We start from the raw sequence: 20719 nt of genomic DNA on the forward strand, positions 1-20719 counted from the left end.
GCTCCCTGCCACCACCTCCACGCTACATCATGATTTATTCCACAACAACAAGATGTTGAGACTGTAAGATTAAGATGCATTCAGCAAGATGCAGGAGGAAAACATGTAGACATGTGTAAGTTTTCCTGCTCCGTTTTTAAATCCTCAGATTTGGTTACATTTCAGCTTTGTACAGTGCATATACGCACATACCGGCGCGCACACAGTCTTTCTGTCAGTAGGTCAAGACACCATAAAGAGTGTCAGAGCAGGCTGAAAGATGAAGTTAAGATGAGTTATGTGCCTGAGCAGTCTGTGACCTTTGCTGCTCTGTCCATATGATATCACTCAGCAGGGAGGGAACCATGGAAAGCTTCAGTCTCAATCCTGCTACTCTGAAAGTGCATACTGCTCTCAGATTATCTGCATTTTAGGAACACATGCATCTACCCAAAGAGTATATTTGATTAGTCGCCCTGGGTTTTTTTTTAGCGCTACAAAGAAGGAATCCATTTAAGCAGCTATGCAGCCTGAAAATACCTTTTCTTGGTGTCTTTTCTCTTTTTTCCCGCTTGTTCTTTCTTTCTTGCTCGCTTCCTGTCTTCCTTTGAGCTACGTCTCCCCACTCACTCAAGTACACACAGGGGCCACAGGGAACTCCAAGTTTCCATTCATGCTTCTCATTATCAGGGCATGTCTGTATTTTATGAGGCCGTGTAAACCACTGAATTACTGCACTTTAAAATGTATCCTGACACTATTACGTGACCATGTTGATAGAAAGGCCTTTCAATGCTAAAGCCAGGACCTAAAATGGTGGACGACAAAAGAGCATGACTTGTTAATTATTTTTAACTGCCGGATAAAAATGATTATGAAGTAAGGCAGGATACACAAATGGCTAAGGCCACATCATAAAGCGGCTCCCTGTCTCTGGAGAAACACTAACCTTAGTTTTAGAGGGGAAATGTGAGCATGCACCAAGCAGAAAAACAGACCATTGTGTCCACTTATAAAATTCATCTTAAGCTATCTAAAAACAATTAAATAACACTGAACACAAACAATGAATAATTTGCCATGATTTGCTCTTTAATTAGATGAAGTAAAGCAAATGTGTTTTGCAGTCAAAAAGGCACCACTGATTTCCGCGTCTGTTTGTTATTATCGGAACATAAAATGAAAATAAAATTGCATAAATAAAAAATTGGTCCCTCATAAAATTCAAAAGAGCATATTAAATTATGATACCACATGCAATACATTCAGTTCACACAAGCTGTATTTTTCTGACATGCTATATTAATTAAAGGAAGACATTAATCCCGGTTGTCTTTTCAATTTAATGAACGAGCTTTTAATTAAGTGATTCTCTCATGCAGCCATACACAACGACTTTCAGAGATATATCAGTGTGTGTGTGTGTGTGTGTGTGTGTGTGTGTGTGTGTGTGTTGCCCGGTTTCCTTGTTATTGATTTTTTTTCTTGCATAAGTGCAGAATTCATAGACGGTTTGAAATAGCAGCTTTCACAACTCTGACCATTTTCAAGTCATTAAAATTGCACGTACTCATTTATATGAAAGTGTTGGGCCACATTATATTGAAAATGTAATTTTGCTGACACATCAGCTCAGCCCTGAGGGTTATATACATATATGATAATATATGAACTTCCAGATGAGTCCCAGAAGCGCAGCTTCTTCTCCGTCTCTCTCACACCCTCCAGTGCATTTTTAATGCTTGTATGCTTTATTTGACTAATGCTACGATCAAAGCCAATTACACTATTTCCAGTCCCTCCAGTGTTCCCTTGGATTTTCGTGGCTGCTTCCCACAAGTGGTGGTTGAAATATGTATATATGTTTATGTGTGCACATTTATATTCCACGTTTATATTTGTAAACTCGTGTGTGCACGAACAGTAGTGCGGGTGTATCTCAGAGAGCCGCAGCGCCAGCATAGCTAGAGCAGGAGCAAGCTGCTGGTCTGCAGAGCAGTGACAATGATAGGTGGCAGACCAGTCAAAACAAGTCTTGTTCTTTCAGGCAGGGCCAAAGTGCTGCTGAAGAGGTTCTTTTGAGGCACCCTTAATGTGGTAAAGTGATCTCCTCCACAATTGGGACACTCCAAGAGGCCATCCCTGACAACCAGAGCAAAGCAAACTCCCTCCCCTTTCACTCAGCCTTGTCACTTTGCAGCTAACCCATTTGGCATGGATGTTATAAGAAAACATCCCACAACATGAGGGATGTAGATGCACATAGAGCAAAAACTAATAATCATCGTATTACCATAAATGTTACAAAGCTGCTTTTATTTATGTGCACATACTACTATCTAACATTACCCCATTTATGTATGCATCTATTACCATGCATCACGTATATACCTTCTGGTAGAACAGCCTGCATTAACTGTTATTTTGAATGCAGATGAATTCATTTTTGGCTTGCTGACAACATATTTCTCTAACCTTTATACCTCCCATTACCATCTGAGCAGATATTTCCCCTGTATTATTATGTTCTGGATATGGAGGTGACTTTGTGATTGGGCCAGTTTACCACGGTAACCCCTGTTGGCCCACATGAAAAACTTCTGACTGGAGAAGCTGTTTGAATGAAACAGAGGCCTAGGTTGAGAAAAAGCCAGACAGTGCCCAGAACACGACAGCACAGCCCAGTTGGCCTCCTGACAATCTGGCTGACAATACCAGCAGACTTAGCACTCACTTTTTACAAGGGCTGCCTCAAATTGCTTCTCTCTTTCTCTCTCAGCGGCACTCACAAAAGAGTGAGTGGCAAATTGAAACTGAACTTTATTTGAGGCTGTAGCCAGACATAGTCCGTGATAAGTATGTCTGCCCTGATCCAAATAAATAATCACCATCAAAGGAAGCCGTCTAAAACACAGATTTGACCATTCTGGCTAAGTCTCCGTAAAGCTCCCAAAGTGGAATAGAAGTTTGGGTCTCAACCTAAATGAAAAGGGGGTTTCTTTTCTTCTTCTCACTCTATTCTAACTCTTCCTCTTTTCTTCCTTTACTTCTTCTTCTTGTCTGTTGAAACATGTGGTCAGCTGTTATGCTTCCATGTGGTCAGATGATCAAAGCTGGGGAGCAGCAGTAATTGTCCCCCGCTGAAGCCGTGCCCCGGCTGGGATCAGGATCCCAGCAGGTGGGGGGGACAGCCATGAGAACGGAGGGAGAGGGTGGAGGAACGCAAGAGGCCCTGCCTGGCAGAAATAAAGACTTCCTAAGGGCTGCTCTCTGACAACAGAGCCCCAAAGGGAGAGTGAAAAATGAAGCCTCCACACATTCGAAGGGGTTTTCACTCACGGAAAGGGGCCGCGATTGGGGTGAACATTAGAGAGAGAGGGCAAGATGGAAAGCATAAGAGAATAGGATTATAATATTTGCTCAGAGCGAAGAGGAACAATTGTGCGCCTCTTTCACAGTGTCCTTAGAACGGAGCCTGTGTCGAATCTGAGGTTTTTGATGCTTCATGAAATATGGATGCTGTTTATTTCACCTGCCAACCCTGCCTTCTGCGGTCAGACACCTTCTACTGGCAAAGACTATTACTGGCCAAAAAGAAGGAAAACTACAGAAATAAATCTAGCAGTCGTTTTTGTAGAACATACAAATACACAAACCGATGACATGGATGTAAACACAAGAGAGTCCACTCTTTCTTCTCACAAGGAAGCCAACAAACACATTATTACCATACACAAACAAAATCACACACACCGAGGTGTGGAAAGACCACGCATACCTCGGCTGGTCAATGTTTACCTGAAGACCAGAGGGAGCTGTGAATGCTCACAAGTCGGCTACTTTGCATGTATGTGGGAGCCCGCAAAACACTTCTCACTGCTGTCCGTCATTTTGATTGCCCAGCATGACTCCTCTACCCCAAACCTCCCAGCACCCCCACATTGCAACATCCCCCCAGCCAGATGGCTTTTTTTTTTTTTTTTTTTTTTTTTAACTGTCTGTGGGCTCTTGCACCTCTGCTCTACCACACTAAATCCCTGAGATGGCTGGGTGGAGTGGAAGGTTTGGAGCTCTGCGTGGACAAATGGTTTGGAGGTAGCAGAGCAAATAAAACGGATTAAGAGGAGTCTTTTCACAGATACTTCAAAACTATTTTGGCGCTGAGCCATGGATCCCCCCCACACACACCCACCTTCTCCAACACCCCAACAATTCTCCCCCTCGACAAAAATCAGACACCCACAAAGACATTTCTACAGCATCCAGGTCTTGTGCATGGGCTTACATCACGCATCATCAATATACTGTTTAATCTGACATAATCTGATTAAATGTGATATGTATGAAGCTACAACAAACATCCATATTTGCTCATTCTGTGCATTGTAGATACAGTTCTTCTTAAGAAAGGATTTTTAAAAGGGTGTTGTTGTTGTTTTTTAATCTAACACACAATCCATGCAAATCATGTCCCACAGTGCCTACTACAACATATGGAACAGCATGTGAATTTCATTTAATAGCATGCCATAATAGAATAACAGACATCTCTCAGGCTCTAAAACTAAACACACTAGTCCTTTTCATTTCGACATCATGGGAATAACCATGACATATTTCACAAGAACAAAGTGTGAGGAGATATAATAAAGCCAAAACACATTATTATAGTGCAAAATGACTCATAACCCTCCATATACAGGGACTGTCATTTTCATAAGCGCTGTTAAAGATGACTGACTGACGTTGATTGAATGCTTCAAATTTGCTCAGAGAAGTTTAAACACTTTCCCATTTTACTATATTAACAAATTTCACTCACTTTAAAACATTTAAACGGTAAAGTGCATTTCAGTCACAGTCAGAACACAGAGCATCAATGGAAGGTGATATGAAGGAAATCCAAATGTCACCTCTTGGCTCGATCCAGCCAAAGGTTAGATTCTTGAATCCCTGCTGTCTCCTATCATTAGGTTGCTTAGCAACGGGCTACAGGCTATAATTAACTTAGCAAAATTAAGATTTCCATTTTGTTAACACAAAAACACTTATCTGAAAAGTGTCACATGTTCACTGAAAGATTCCAAAGGCAAGCATTGAAATATGAGTGATGATTTTTCTTTTTTTTGAAGACTTGGCATGCTTCGACTGTTGCCAATGAGTGCAATGTACAAGTGCAGCTGTTATAGCATACTTAATGAAAAATCAAAAGATGGGGCATGATGTCACCCTGTGAGCATCTGTCAAATGTTATTCTCATATGTTTGCAGCATACTAATTTCAGAACTGTCTAACTGTCCCTCAGTCCTTCCATCTTATATATGAAGCCAAAAAAAAAAGCAAAAAGTAAAGAAATTAAATCCTGAAGGTCCATTAAACCTTTTAGTTCTCCCTGCCATCTCTCCCCATATATCCACCCACATCTTCATACAGTCACACACCAGTACATAGTTGCTTTTATTGAGTAACTCATAAAAGGCAGCAATTTCAATCATTGAGCTTTACAAGGCAAAAACATTAAGAGCATCAGTGCTAAGACACTAAACTGCTATTGAACTTGCATCCTAATTATGATATACCCAATATATCCACCACTCATCTCATCATAATTTTCATCACAATACCCCACCCATCATGGAGACAGACTCCAAGTTACGACTTAAAGCGGAGGCCACCAACACCAGCTCCTGCTGACTTGTTACCAGGCAGCAAGGACAAGGTCACTAGGATCACTCAGTTAGCAGGTGTGACAAAAGACCCAGCAGGATTCAGCCCGGCATCCCCCAACACTGACAGAACATCAGCCACTACAAGCAGGGGCCCAACTGCTGCCACCAACCTTGGTCTAATTGAAGCTGTTGAGCACTGCTGTTTAGGTCAGTATTCAATATGTTTATGTTCATGTCAGACAATCTAAAGATGTCCACATGTGACATGCTCAACACGATCACTGTGGCTGAACAGAAAATGCTGTTTTTGTCTAAATTCAGCAACTTTAAACCAAGATGGCCAGTTGATCGACTGGCACGAATCTTTAAAAGAATGCATATTCACAATAGCTATTTTCACACATGAACTCTGAACAATGTCAGGAGAATCAGGTAGGGATATTGCTCTTACCACACATGCAGCGCACAACAGGACACTTGTGAAAGTTATGTGATTTATTACAGCAGCATAATGAAGTAAGTGTTTGGCATCTGCTGACTAAACAGCCTCTCAAGCTAGGTGGATGTTAGGGTGGTGAAGGGTATAAAACTGCAGAGTGTGAAGCAGGGCAGCAGCAGTGACATAAATAGGTCACCAAATTGGGAGAGTGAATTCTGTAATGTCCAAAAAAAATTAAGAGCTGTAGTGCGTGTTTGAAAATGCCTTAACTGGAAAGTTTCTCTGCAGCTTTTTTAAAAATAAATTCATTCCACTGAAATTTGCTCAGCTATTATAGAGATTGTGCCGTGGGACAATTATGTCTTGAAGTTATATTTACTGTATCGTTGCATCATATTTTCAGATTACTAAGTAAATGTACTTGCTGCTTTGATTATGGAGTAAAATATTGGCAGAAAATATTTGTCACATTTACAAAGTAAAATGACATTAATGAGCCCTGTCTCACATTTCAATTTACTGTTCACTTCTTCAGGAATCATCCAGGGCTATGATCTTTGCTAAACCCTAACAACGACCTTCAAAATCTTAAAGGTAACCATATAAGCTATTAATGGCACTTTGCTTGACACAGGCAGTTATATTCATGTTGTTAAAATGTTTTAGACACATTCACACAAAACGTTGTAAACCGACAGACAAAAAATATGAGGCAGCATTTCTTCTAAATCTGTTTGCTATTGTAAGTGTGTACTCTATGCATTTTTGGGAGATGGACTGAAAAGAAAAACATTCTACATACATTTTTACACTTGAAAAACTGAGAGCTATTTATTTATAGTTTCCAATTTTTAAAAGTCCCACTACAGTTTCACAGAGCACTGGTAAATGTATTTTAAAGATGGGCCATTTCAAACTGACTGACCAATGATACCAAACCCATAGATATTTAAATTAACAGGAACATATTATAATAATATCATCTTTTAAACACTGTAATCATTAAATGTCAGATTTTTTTTCATATACATACAACTTCAAAATTTAGTCAGTGAAACTAAGCTCTGGGAGCAAAAGATATCATCAGCAGCTTTGAGTATTTCCCCTTTGTTGCAACCTGTCTTATTGCATTCCTCTCCCTTTGCTGTCTTATTTGCACCAAAACGCCTCCTGTCTAGATTACTGTTCAGTATATTTCTTGTAGCAGTGAACAGACATAACCCTAAGTGTGTAATGTGCTGTCCCTGTTGAGTAAATTCTTTGGAGTTGAAAATGCTGGAAGGTGAGGAGATATTGCCAAAGATAGGTGTCTCAGCATTGTTAATTATAACATTTCCCTTGATGGATCTCAGCCTCAGCTCTGATAGGTAAGGCAGTGCACACATGCGTCATTACACACAGGAACAATATACAGAAAAAGCTGTGGAATAAAAAGCTCGAGAGACTTATAAAAGAAAATAACTCTCCTGAGTCTTTCAAAGGCTTTGTGTGAAAACCCTTTTACACATATACACACATGTGTGTTAAAACGTTTGGAAAACCACATGAGCAGATATGTACAGCTGTGTTCAAAAGTTTACAGACACTCATCATGGGCATGAAGGCCATGGAAATTTTGGGAAGTTTAATGATTTCTTTGAAATCATTTTTTTCAGGGCAGGATGATTGTACAGTCATCTTTAATGACTTTAAAAAACTGGATGCACAAGTTTGAAATCATTTTGGATTTTTTTTCTAATCCACATAAGATTAAAAGTATACATACGCTCAAATAAGTCTTTTAATAATAGTGCTGAAGGTTCCACAGTATCTTTTAATTTGATTAGGCCAAGGCCTAATAGCTTCTTGTTAGTGATCATGATTGACTACAACTGGCAGTTTCTCTTTGCCAGGATAGAATAGATTTGTTTGACCGCATTATAGGCTTTATCGACTATTCTGCATTATCTTTCCTTGCAACCATTTGGCCACACTTATCCAGTCCAAATTACATCCCAATATAGAAGCTGGTGAGTTGGATTGTGGTGGTCAATATACCACCAGCATCTACGTCTTGCTTTATGTTACCATACAGGAGATGACTAATTGTTACTCCACTCTAGAATCTATATTCCTATCCACACTTTGCAGTGGTCTAGCTTAGGAGGTTAAGGCCTATGCAGAGCAGCACTAGGGACAATGCATCCTCTTGGTATATTCTGCACATGATGGTCACTTGTGCAATTGTGCAGTGTCCACAGTCCCACTGATTTCCTGATGAATGTCATTAGCACACTATTACTCTTCCACAGTGCTCAGCACTCCAGTATCCATGTATGGGGTACTGGCTTTCTTGTAAACAACCAAGGTGGTGGTCAGGTTGGTCTGTCTAGTGTTAGTGTTACACTGGGGTGTAAAGCTCTATCAAAGAGTAGCTGGTATTTTGACCGTCTGGTGTTATTTCCTATGCGGTTTTGAGCAGTGCTAATGCATTGACTCACGTGTCAACTCACCTTGGTTGCTAGAATGTCTAAAGTGTCTTTTCCACTAGTACCAACTCAAGTTGATTCAACTCAACTCTATTGTTTTCTATTACAATTCAGTACCACTTCAATGTGCTTGGGGTATTTATAGCAACATGGCAGAAATTCCCAAAGTCATTCGTATGAGACACAATCAAAACAACAATAGAGGATGTTAGACAGGTTCTTAAGAGATTACTTGGTTCAACATGTCTGGAAATAATCATGCTTGGGTGTAGCTTGTGAAACTGAATGAAGCTTTCCAAAAAATGTGGTTAATCACAGCTGATTCATAATTTAATGAGACAGGGCCAGGTAGGTTTGGATAGTTGTTTTCCCCCTTAATAAATTAAATCATCATCTTATGTTTATTTAATATTAAAATTGAATACTAAAATTTGTTTGGTGATATGAAATTTATAAGTCTGATAAATTTGCAAAAAAACCCCTAAGAAATCAAAAAAGGGCAAACATTCTTTCATGGCACTGTATTTGTGGTGCCAGGTACTCATGACGTTTTGTTAGGTTCTTCAGCCAGTGGGCATGAATCAGTCAGCTCCTGATCATGTCCAGCTCTTCATTCATGAGACTGAAATTAAATGTCTTTCTTTGTGATGTTGACTGGTTCTTGTCCTGGGAGATTGTTGTGGTCTGCTCTATGGTCCACTACCCACTCGGCATTAGTTTTGTGTGACACCTCTGTCTCTTCAATGCTCTTTTAGTGTTGTTCAGTCTCAGCTCTGAGCTCTGGGTGGGTTTGCTGTCATTCCCTTGAGAGTACACCCTATATGGGTCTTTTGGAGAACAAAGAGCAATCAGTTGATGCCGCTGGCAATTAACAGGTGGCAACTGTCTGTTACAAGGTTACACATCTTTCCTGTGAATTTTCAGTTTTATTTCTACAAGATGTAAGATTAGAAGAAGTAAACATGAGTTAGCTGACTAACTGACAGACTGAAAACTGACACTTGTGCATTATTTGAAAGCAACAGAGAGCAAGTGAGAGCAGATGCATCCGTAGAAAGAAAACGTCGAATGTAAGCATAAATTGCGTTTCATTATGACCTGCATTACAGGATTAATTAAACACACATTCAACCTTACAAATGTTGAAGGCCCAAATGCAACACAAACAGTAGGTCAAAGAAGTCCAACAGCTGGCGGCACAGCATATACAAGAAACCTTCGACAGCTGCTCTCATCCAGGAGATAAATACAGTCATCAAAATAAACATTCCTCAGAGACGAATGAACATCATGTCTTAATGCATTGCATTTACATGATGCAATTTAAATTCCTAGTTTGTTTATCTTCTGAGTTCTCCTCCTCTGAACTGCCATCAAACACCAAGCTGGAATTTCAAGCTTGCACTTCACTAATGGTTCCCTTTTGGTGTCAATTAATTGCCCAGTCTTCACACTCTGCAAACAGTAACACGTCACCTTGTGTCACCCCAACACTGGCAACTGCGAGGCAGGGGTGAGATCAAGAAGACTGAAATTATGTGAAAAAGGTTGTTGTTGTTTTTTTAAATCCATTAAATTCCAAGTCACACTCATGTCTGCACTTCAACTATGGAGATAGAGCTACATACTTGCCTAACAATCTCTAAAGCTCACAAATTACTGAGTTGCTTATGGGGAGTTTTTTTCAATCCATATGTAAAGAGAAATATAAAAACACTAAATTATGGCATTATAAACAAGTTCTTACTGTAAGTATTTCTTGATGGCAGTAAACCAGCTGCAGTGATTGCTGGATTCTTTGAGCAAAATTACTTGAGTCTGTAACACAGTGATGTCTAACATGACATAAACCTGCACACTGACTGTTGTTCACCAGAAGAAAACTAAACTGATCACCAGACTTGAATGAATATGCTCATAAGGTAGAGAGAACATGAGATATGCATATTTATCCTCGTTGGCAGAGGCTATTACAGCAAAAATTTGAGTGAAGGTTTGAATAATCATAGCTTGTTTAAAACGTTTTAAATTAAATAAACTCAAATTGTAACTTTGCTACTTGTGGAAGACATCTAGGCTATATTGTCTGTTGACCCTACATGTGTGTAACATTTAATCAGCTGTAATCCAATTAAGGGGTGTGGCTTCCTGTCACGAGAGGTGCAAAGAGTCTAAATAAACAGATTACAAGAATGTTAAACACTGAAGATGCAGCCTATATCGTATAGGAGGGCGAACCTCTAATCTTAATAAGCATCTCTCAGCCTTTCAAGTGTGACATGAGTAACAGGAGCTGCTTTATGATACTTTAGCTTTGACAGATCTATAAAAGAGTTTTTTCTACTGGGTATTGCTGTTTATTAAATCAGGGAAAGGAGGAAGAAAGTCACAAAAAGGGGGTGGATTGAGTGGCTAAAAGAATGAAAGAGAAAGCACACCCGGGGCCAGGAAAAATACTACTTTAGTTGTTTTTTAAAAAATGGTATATTATCTCACTTTTATCACATATTGCCCAGGGGGGACATTAGGGTAAGATGACTGAAAATTCCTGTTCAAGGGAGATCAAAAAATATGGCTTGCATGTGTTTCTAACTAGAAATCCAGCACGCACAAGCATTAAGGACATTCTGTTGTTAGGTTATTATCATAGTTATATCTTTCTTTCATCAAAGCCTCTGTTTCAAAACCACCCCTGAGCCAATGGTGTCAGCTTGTAAAGGCTCTCTCTCCATTGCTCGCTCAATCAGGCTCAAATCATCATCCAAGCCTGTTATTCTGCAGATAAATGAAATTCGGTATATACATAATTTAGAACAATTGGTTTGAAGGCTACAACAGTTGGTTGATACAGAAGGCATGGATTTTTAGAGGAATAAATAAAGCTGAGTGGTCAAAAAAGACTGATTGGAACATGGCTGAAAACCATGGCAACAGACTCCTTAGTAAACAGTTTATGGAAGCCCAGTAGGAAACCCGGTGGTTGGGTAAAGACAGCCTTGTGCTAATCAGTGCATACCAACACCTACAGTGCCCAAACCTCCATGAATTTCTCAGGAACAGATGTGTCAGCCCCTACTCTGTGCTGTCGCAGTGTCTAAGCCAGTCAAAACTGAATTCTTCAAAGGCTATCTCTGCAGGAAATATTGTATCTGTGGCTGCATGTTTGCTAGTGGGCTTCAGTATATTTTAATGTATTCAGAAATCCTGTCAGAACCAAAAGTTGCTTTCTTCGAAATCTAAAATGAAAATGAACAACTCCACTCTGCATTATATGAGTTTTTACCTTGTGTGCAGATGTGACCTCTGGATGAAAAGGTCAACCATTCTTTATTGTGATGCACTGCTACAACTGCTGCATTTAAACTCTACAATACAGATACAGCACAGCACATACGAATCTATGCATCCATACACGCATGCAGATGTGCACACCCACACACGCGCGCACGCACACACTCTCTGCCTAAGCAACTTTTAGCCTCTCTCTCCCCACAGTATGTTCTTCCCCCAATGTAACCACAATACATTATTCAGCCATATCATTTATCAAAATAATTGTCCACTGGGGCAAACGGAGAAGTTTTGTGGTGAAGTAACACATCTGAGGTCAAGGGGAATCATCCTTCAGCAACTGCTCTCCACCGTGGGTTGGTGCCAAATTGTGGCACTGGATGGTGAGGTGGCCGTGGTGACGGTGGATGGGAAAATGGGGGAGGCATGGGGGGTTGCCAGTGCAGATGCCCGCAGACAGACCGCCTTGCCTGAGAGCTGCCGGAGCCTCAGACAGCTCTCTCCATCACCCCCTCCAATTCTCCCTCCCCTCCCATTGCCATCTGTGAAGCACACACACATACACACACACATACACACACATACACAGAGCACCAAGTGAATAAGAGGCAGAGGGACACTTAGCTACGTTAGCAGCCTTACTAAGACCGCTGTGCTGGGTAACTGCTGACATGCTTTAAAAAGACCAAGAGAGAGTGAGAGTTAGTGAAGAGAGAGAGAGGGAGGTAAGCAGAGCTGCTGAGCCAGATGGCTGGTTTAAGCTAAGCTGAAGAAGACTGAGATACCAGCCAGGTGAATTTTACTGTCATTTTTTTGACAGGTGGGTAGAGGAGAGCCATCTGGGGTTGACAGTGCTGCCATGTTTTCAATAAGCAGCTACTGCGTGGCATGTGCAGCCATGCTGATGGTGCGACTGTTTTTTGTGTGTGAATATGTATGTGTGTCTGTTATTCTGTTTCTGCGTGTCCGTATGGGCAGTATGTGTGCGTGTATGGTGGCATTTTGTTTATTTTTTTTAATGCATGTGCGGATAACTCATGTGTGGTAAGCCTTAGTGTTGTAGCACAGCACTTGCATCAATTACAGTGACGCTGACAGGGGTAATGACAGAGTTAGGACCTCTAATAGGCAAGACTGTCACAGAGACAAGTAAGCTACTGTTTCCAGCACTCTTCAAATCTCCTTTCTTTCTCCCTCTATGTGTTCTATTCTTACTTTTCCATTTTTCTTCCTTTCTTAAGGTTATGAAAGGTGATGATGAGTTTGTCAAAGCTGTTCCCACATATTCTTTGTACCCAAAAAAGTCTTTGTCCCAATATCAAGGTTAAAGACAAACTTGTTTCCCACTAATCTTTATGCAGCAATGTAGTCATCCACATAGCAGGTGAAAAGGCACTAATTCAAACTGATGTTAAGTTTCTTTGGTGGCTCTGGAGATAAAATGAAAATTCATTTGGTGAAAGTAATTAATCAAATATTATTTTAATCAAGATAAAGTAATTATTATGCATAATTCTGTTTTGCAATGATGTGCTCATTTTGTCTTGTGTTATAAATCCAGCACAGCACCTTTGCCTTACAGCTGTGGCTTTGGCCCCTCCCTCAAAGCCCAAACTTGCTGCCCACCACAACCATAAAATATAGGTTCAAGCCAGACTGACCAGATTAACTTGCATACATTCCAAGCTGACTAAAAGTAAAAACGGCCTCAGAGTATCTTTACTCACCTGATTGCACTATTTTCCTCTTTTTCCCAGTTCAGTGTGAGCTCTACAACAACGTATATACTAACAGCCTACTATATTATCATAAGCAATTCTCAATAAACTCTCAAATTTTGATGGTTTGAAAACGTAAAAGCAAAAATATAAATGCCAAAGCAGCCTCAACAATGGATGGCTAATGCATTGATCCGGGATGCTGAGCCAAATCTGCCATTAATAATTAATGATTAGTCTCAGGGAGGAAAATGCTTTTTATGATCACTTCAGTGAGTGGAGACAGTGCAGATTTGTTCATAGAGGATAAAAGTGCTCTTGCATAGATGAGCTGTGTAGACAGTGCAGGCACAAACTCACACACACACACACACACACACACACACACACACACACACACACACACACACACGTCTACGTGCAGTGGCTCTAATCTGTAATTCATCCAATATGTAGAGCTATTGGCCAATACTCTGGGTGGCAAAGCTACACAACACACAAAAACCTGCACGTTAGTCTCTGTACATCTAGCCAATCGGCCTGGCTCCCATGCCAGTGCACCAATCCGATGTCCCAGATGCAGACCCCCCCCCCCCCAGAAACCCACAAACATATCTACAATGGACACACACACCAATCCAGCTGTGATTCCTGGAAGTTATCCAAGTTGCCTGTCTGGTGCGCAGAGCAAGGTGGCATTGATGTGTGTAAGAGAAAATCTTCTAACATGAAAAGGGAGCAGCATCAGTGGCACACACAAAACATAGATGAGGTGAACACTGAAAAAGTGCTGGTCACTGGGCAAGAGAGTGACACAATAACAGACATACAAGTGAGAATTAGAGAACAGTGCGTGAGAGGAAACGTGACAGAGCTACAGAAAAGCAGGCCGTCACTGAATCATTCTCACACACAGCACTTTGGCCCAGATCAGCCAGAGAGATAAAGGAAGAGGATTACACTCTGGCTGAAAGACTTGGAAGTATCCTGAGTCTCTTTTGACTCTCTGCCATTCCTACAAAGTCACCCTGGACAATGAATCTGCTTGCATAAGCCCCTTTTAGACATGCACTTCTTTCCATTAATCTGACGGTACCTGAACATGTCAGTCTTCTGTCTGAATTTGCACCCTGATTACTTCTTCTCTAAAGTCACAGTGGTAATCTTACTCGGCCACGACTCCTCACATATCTGTACCACTTTCAGCATGGAACAAGTCTGAATGCATGCCATCACACTGAGGGATCAGTGTTTGCAAGATGACTGAGCGTATCTTTCGTGTGTCTTTGTGAGTTGTTCAGTTCACTAATTGTTTTGGAGAAACAGCAATAACATGAGAAAAAACAGTGCTGCCAAGCACATGGGACACCCTCTTTCAGGATCTGTCTCATGGTCTACCACTACTCAATTATTCCCATGGCTATAAGAGGCTCAGAGCCATGTCTGTATTCATAAAAACAGTTTTATATGCGTTAAAGAGGCATTTCACTATTGAACAGGTCAAGTATTTTCTCACATTGCTAAAGGTCCACACAGACCTCCCCAAAACTACCAAACAGGTTTCATCTTTCAAGTGTTTTCTCATTAACTTTGCACAAATATTCCCTATCCATTATAAATTGAAATGTTTACAAAAAAAGACACATTTATGATAAAGTGTTTACACCAAGCATCTGTGACTATAATCTGTGTTTTGACAAAACTTGAACAGAAGCTGGCATGTGTTTGTTGCTTCCAGCTATTCATGTAAGTCCTTCCTCAGAGTTTATCACATGCCTTTAACAACATCCAGCTGCACAATGCATTCATGGGCATTTTTAAAGTAAGTGAGATGCATACATTTCTGACACTATTTCACTTTTAATCTCTGACATTGAGACACAACTGATTAGACTAACAGCAAATGCTACTTATCTACACTTCGCCAAGATTAGCTGAAGGAGGTAAGTGTCCAGTTAGTTCATGAAACTTTAATAAAGTGCCTGTCCAATAAGTATATTTAGGACATGTCTTTCTAATTGCTTTAAAATCTTGAATAAATAAATTCCGAATGACAAAATGTTGTTATTTGAAGTCAGCAATATAACAAATACAATATCTGAAAATGGTCTATTAATTAAAAAACAAGAAGGAAAAAGAGAGTCAGGAGAATCATTTCTCTAAGATGTTGTGTTTTGTGTAGTGTTATGAGTGCACCAGTGGTTTAATGCAGACGGCAAAGGTCAGTCAGCTCTATCCAGACTGGGAAAGCTACTTTGGACATAGGCAGTATCTATTACACTTAAGCACAAAACAACAGGAATTTACAACAGACACAATTTTATTTCAATTTTGGCTTTATGTATTTTTTTTAAACTATCTGATGGCAGCTTGAGTGTCTTATGGCTGCAACTAATACAAAACAGGTGAGATCAGGCTGTTCAACACTCAATCTCTAATCTGAATAAACTTCACTTCAGCCTCTTTTCATGTCATGTATTTTGTCAAAGTGTGTAAACAGTGTTTAGCTTTTTCCTAACATTTTCCACTCGTGAGTTTAGACTTCCCACGTCACCCTGATGCTACACTTAATCACGCTGTTGTAGAACGAGTGAACTCAGACCAAGTCCTTTCCAACTCATTTGTGAGAGCTGTTGTAGGGGGCATCAAAATGCTTCATGAGAAAAAGCTGGAGTTTCGTTTTTAGTTTGCAAAAATTTGTCTCTCTGTATTAGCCCGGGGCATGCCCTGCCTCTTGCCCTTTGACAGCTGGGATACACTGCAGCACCCCCTGCAACTTTAAATTGAATAAGTGGAAGATAAGTGGATGGATGGATCAATAAAAAACTGATAAATTGCTTTTGTTGATTAATTGATTAACTGCTATTTATTAACTACATATTACATACTTTAGCAGGTGGAACAAAGATATAAAGCATATAGAAATAAATTGACTGATATTATAAGAACGAGCAAACAACTTTATTATAGAAGAAGATTATATGAAAATAAAAACAATATAAAAGGAACTTGGGATGTGTTAAACAACTTAATTAAACAAGGATCTTCTGGAACATCATATCCTGAATATTTTACTGATGCAAATGGTGAAAATCACAACATGAGTAATATTGTCGATGGGTTCAATAAATTCTTCATAAATGTTGGCCCTGAACTAGCAGCGGACATCCCGTGTCATAAAAATGAAAATATCAGTAATATAAAATCAAATCCCTTTTCACTGTTCCTCTCAGCTACAAATGAGCAAGAAGTAATAAATATCACATTAAAATGTAAAAGTAAGTCTTCAATGGATTATCATGACATAAATATGTCTGTAGTTAAACAGGTTATTCTGAATATTGCTAGTCCCTTAACATATATCTGTAATTTATCATTTCAGTCCGGTTGTTTTCCAAAAAAAATGAAAATTGCGAAAGTAATACCACTATATAAAAGTAATGACAAACACAGTTTTACCAATTATAGGCCTATTTCTCTACTGCCTCAATTCTCAAAAGTTCTAGAAAAACTTTTTAATTCAAGATTAGAAAAATTCCTTGAAAAACATCAAATAATAAATGTTGGTCAGTATGGTTTCAGAACGCAAAGAACCACTTCAATGGCGATAATTGAGGCAGTAGAAGAAATTACTGATACACTGGATAAAAATAAATATGCAGTTGGTATTTTTGTTGACCTCAAAAAGGCCTTCGACACAATCAATCACTCAATTTTACTGGATAAATTGGAAAGATATGGTATTCGAGGGAAAGCTGGTAACTGGTTAAAAAGTTACCTAACAGGTCGGGAACAATATGTTAGCATAGGGCATTACCATTCAGAGAAACTTGGTATTACATGTGGTGTTCCCCAAGGGTCAGTGTTGGGACCAAAACTTTTCAATGTATACATAAATGATATTTTTGATGTTTCTCAAGTACTTAAACTCATACTGTTCGCAGATGACACCAACATATTTTTCAGTAGCGATGATTATACTGATCTTGTAATGACTGTAAACAGGGAGCTAAAATTAATAAAAAAATGGATGGACATAAATAAATTATCATTAAATATAAATAAAACTAAAGCAATGTTTTTTGGTAATTTAAAATATAATATAGAATTACCAATTATCATTGAAGGTGTACCAATTGATAATGTGAGTGAAAACAAATTTTTGGGAGTTATAATTGATAACAAAATTTCATGGAAACCCCACGTCAGACACATAAAAACCAAAATTTCTAGAAGCCTCGCAGTTTTGAACAAAGTGAAACAATTCCTTGATAAAGATGCACTTCGTACTCTGTACTGTACCCTGGTTCTTCCATATCTTACATATTGTGTGGAAGTGTGGGGAAATACATATAAAAATACAACTAATCCATTAGTCACAGTACAGAAACGAGCACTGCGTATTATTCACAAGGCTGGTTATCTAGATCATACTCACAAATTCTTTCTTCAGGCAAAGTTACTTAAATTCCAGGATCTGGTTAATTACAATACATCCATAATTTTGTATAAAGCTTTTACTAAACTTTTACCGGCAAATTTACAAACTAGATTTGAAATTCGAGAAAAGGTTTATAATGTGAGAGGCTTTGGAGAATTCAAATTACCCAGAACTCGAACAACCCGTAAAGGCTTTTGTGTGTCTGTATGTGGTGTGAAAATCTGGAACAGTCTGAGTTTACAATTGAAACAATGCAAAAATATTCATAGATTTAAATTTCTCTACAAACAGTTGGTCTGGTCACAGTATACTCAATGATGCTTTTAGTGTGCTCTGTAATGTCTGTCCTCTTACCATTGCTGGTATGGATTCCAAAATAAAAAATAAAAAATAAAGTGTGCGTATGTATGTACATATATGTACTTGTGTGTGTAGATATATATGTATGTACATGTATGTGTGTCTGTTACTTGTAGTTATTACTGCCTGTTACCTGTGGTAATGCAATTTATAATTTATATATTCTGTATTCAGTTATGAAGGCTCTAATTGTTGGTTGCGAGCTGCCGCTTAGATGCTTGTATCTGCCCGGGGCTGTTGATGGGTCTGTATGCAATGATGGGCGTAGCTGCGGGAAGTTTATTGTTTTTTTTTGTTGATGAGTGAGTATAGGGGTGGGATTTAATAAGTTTTCTTCGTCCCACTCCTTTTTCAGGCAAGTTTTGTTTTTTGTTTTGTGTATTTTATGTTCAATATAGGTATTTGTTGTGCCTGAAAATGAATAAATAAATGAAATGAAATGAAATGATCATAAAGGTCATTCATAGTGCCAACAGGAACTCTGAAGTGATGTAAAAGCCAGTCTGCAGTTGGAAACTATTTTCTTTACCGTCTTTTTCTTTATATTCTACTACAATTTCTTCACTGTATTGTACTCTGCACTTTTGGATGCCTAGTAAATGAGAAAGGCTATTAAAAATATCTCTAGTTTACTTTGATTCGATAAAAGAACATGATATTCAACCCATCCCATATAAGCTCAACAAACTCCAACCATGTTTGGTTAAAGTTTTGTTTGTGTTTTTGTTTTTTGTTTTTTCATTTTTAAAGCTAACCTAAAGAGCTGCTGCATACAAACCTATTGTTTTCCCCAATTTTAAGAAGTCCTTTTTTCATCTTAGAGAAGTTTCTGGTGCTGCAGAGATGTGTTCAACCAACTATTGTATACTGCAAAGTTCCTCCTGTACTGAGACAACACCACACCCCACAGCAGGAGCCAAAAAGAAAAACACAACTAAACCAAGGTTCTAAGATCTACAATACTCTCCAGTTCCTGTAGTGTGGACGCATAAAAAAGAGAAAGTGGAACTTCCTCCAAAAGTTATCAGAACTATGAAAAAAGTTTATGATGTACAATACCTCCAAAAGGAATGGCCAGCTTCACACTAAAACTTAAACCTTTCTGTTGGTGTGCAACTGTAAATTATAAGATGGTAAAATTACAGTTTTGACTAAATAAAAGTTTGGCAGGTAAATAAAGTTTTAAATATTAAGACCCAACTGCCAAATTTCACAGAAATCCAGCAGAAAATATGTGTACATATTGCTTCAGGTTGTAGAAAAATGGTCCACTGAAACTCGGTGATATTTGTACTGCTTCTGGCTAAACGGCATAAATAAACTAGGGCTGCAGGTCTGGCTTTTTTAGTTTTACTTGAAAATATGAGTAAATTTTTAACTAATTTTTAACTTGGATAGAACATGCCTAATATTTTTGCAAAGATCTCTGCAAATCAAAGGACTACACTCACTTTTTTCTAGACAAGAGAACTTGAAGTGTGCATAATTAGATATCTTTGTTTGAACGTTTTGCCCCCCAAAAAATAGGTGCATAGAACTTACAGAGCTTCTATAGCAAACACAAATGAATCACTGCACATGATTGGCAACTCAGCATCAATGCTGATTTGTTGATTTGATTTGATTATCCACTCCTACTTAAGACTAATTGGTTTGGGATGTCACACTCCACGTAGAAACAGAATAGAAGTGTGTGGGGAGAGGGATTGGGGGGTGGTTTGAGAAAGGCCCTTAGTGTGCTTTCAGTGTAGCAGCTGCTTGACAGTGGTGCTTCTTTCTGATGACCTTGAATAGCTTATTGATTTCTGTATAAACTCTGTAAAGACTTCATGTTTTTTTCCTCTGCCCACCTCCTTTTGTGATTTCCCTGTTCCAAGTTATTACAATGATCCAGGTCAGGTTTATTGTGATATTAAAAACGTTTTTGTTTACACACTCAGATTTATGCTAAAGACAAAAACATACAAAGACACACAGAAAACCTTTGCTGTGTTGCTGTGTCTCTGGTCTGTGTTAGTCCCAGCTAAGAGCAGCTGGGAAGAAATCTAAAGGGGTCAAACACATAATGGGTAATAATCTCCTTGTGGAGAGTCTTCCCACCCAACAACACTGCTACTTCTAACAAAGACCTTGGCCTCAGGTCTCAGTAGTTGCTTCCCCTCTCTGACTTCCACCAGCAGATCTCAGACGACCGGTACATTGTTGTACTGCTCATCGACTTGTTAGACGAATCCAAATTTCACATGTCAATTAAATGAGTGTTGCCCTGGTGATTAACAGATCTCACTAATTGTCCCTCCCTCCTCCTCTTTGCTCCACTTTTTTTTGCCTCCTTCCCCTCCTCCTCTTGCTCT

Source organism: Diplotaxodon limnothrissa, linkage group LG2 (assembly GCF_057381915.1).
Source record: "Diplotaxodon limnothrissa isolate DT_005_m linkage group LG2, D_limnothrissa_male_GT1.1, whole genome shotgun sequence".
NCBI lineage: Eukaryota > Metazoa > Chordata > Actinopteri > Cichliformes > Cichlidae > Diplotaxodon > Diplotaxodon limnothrissa.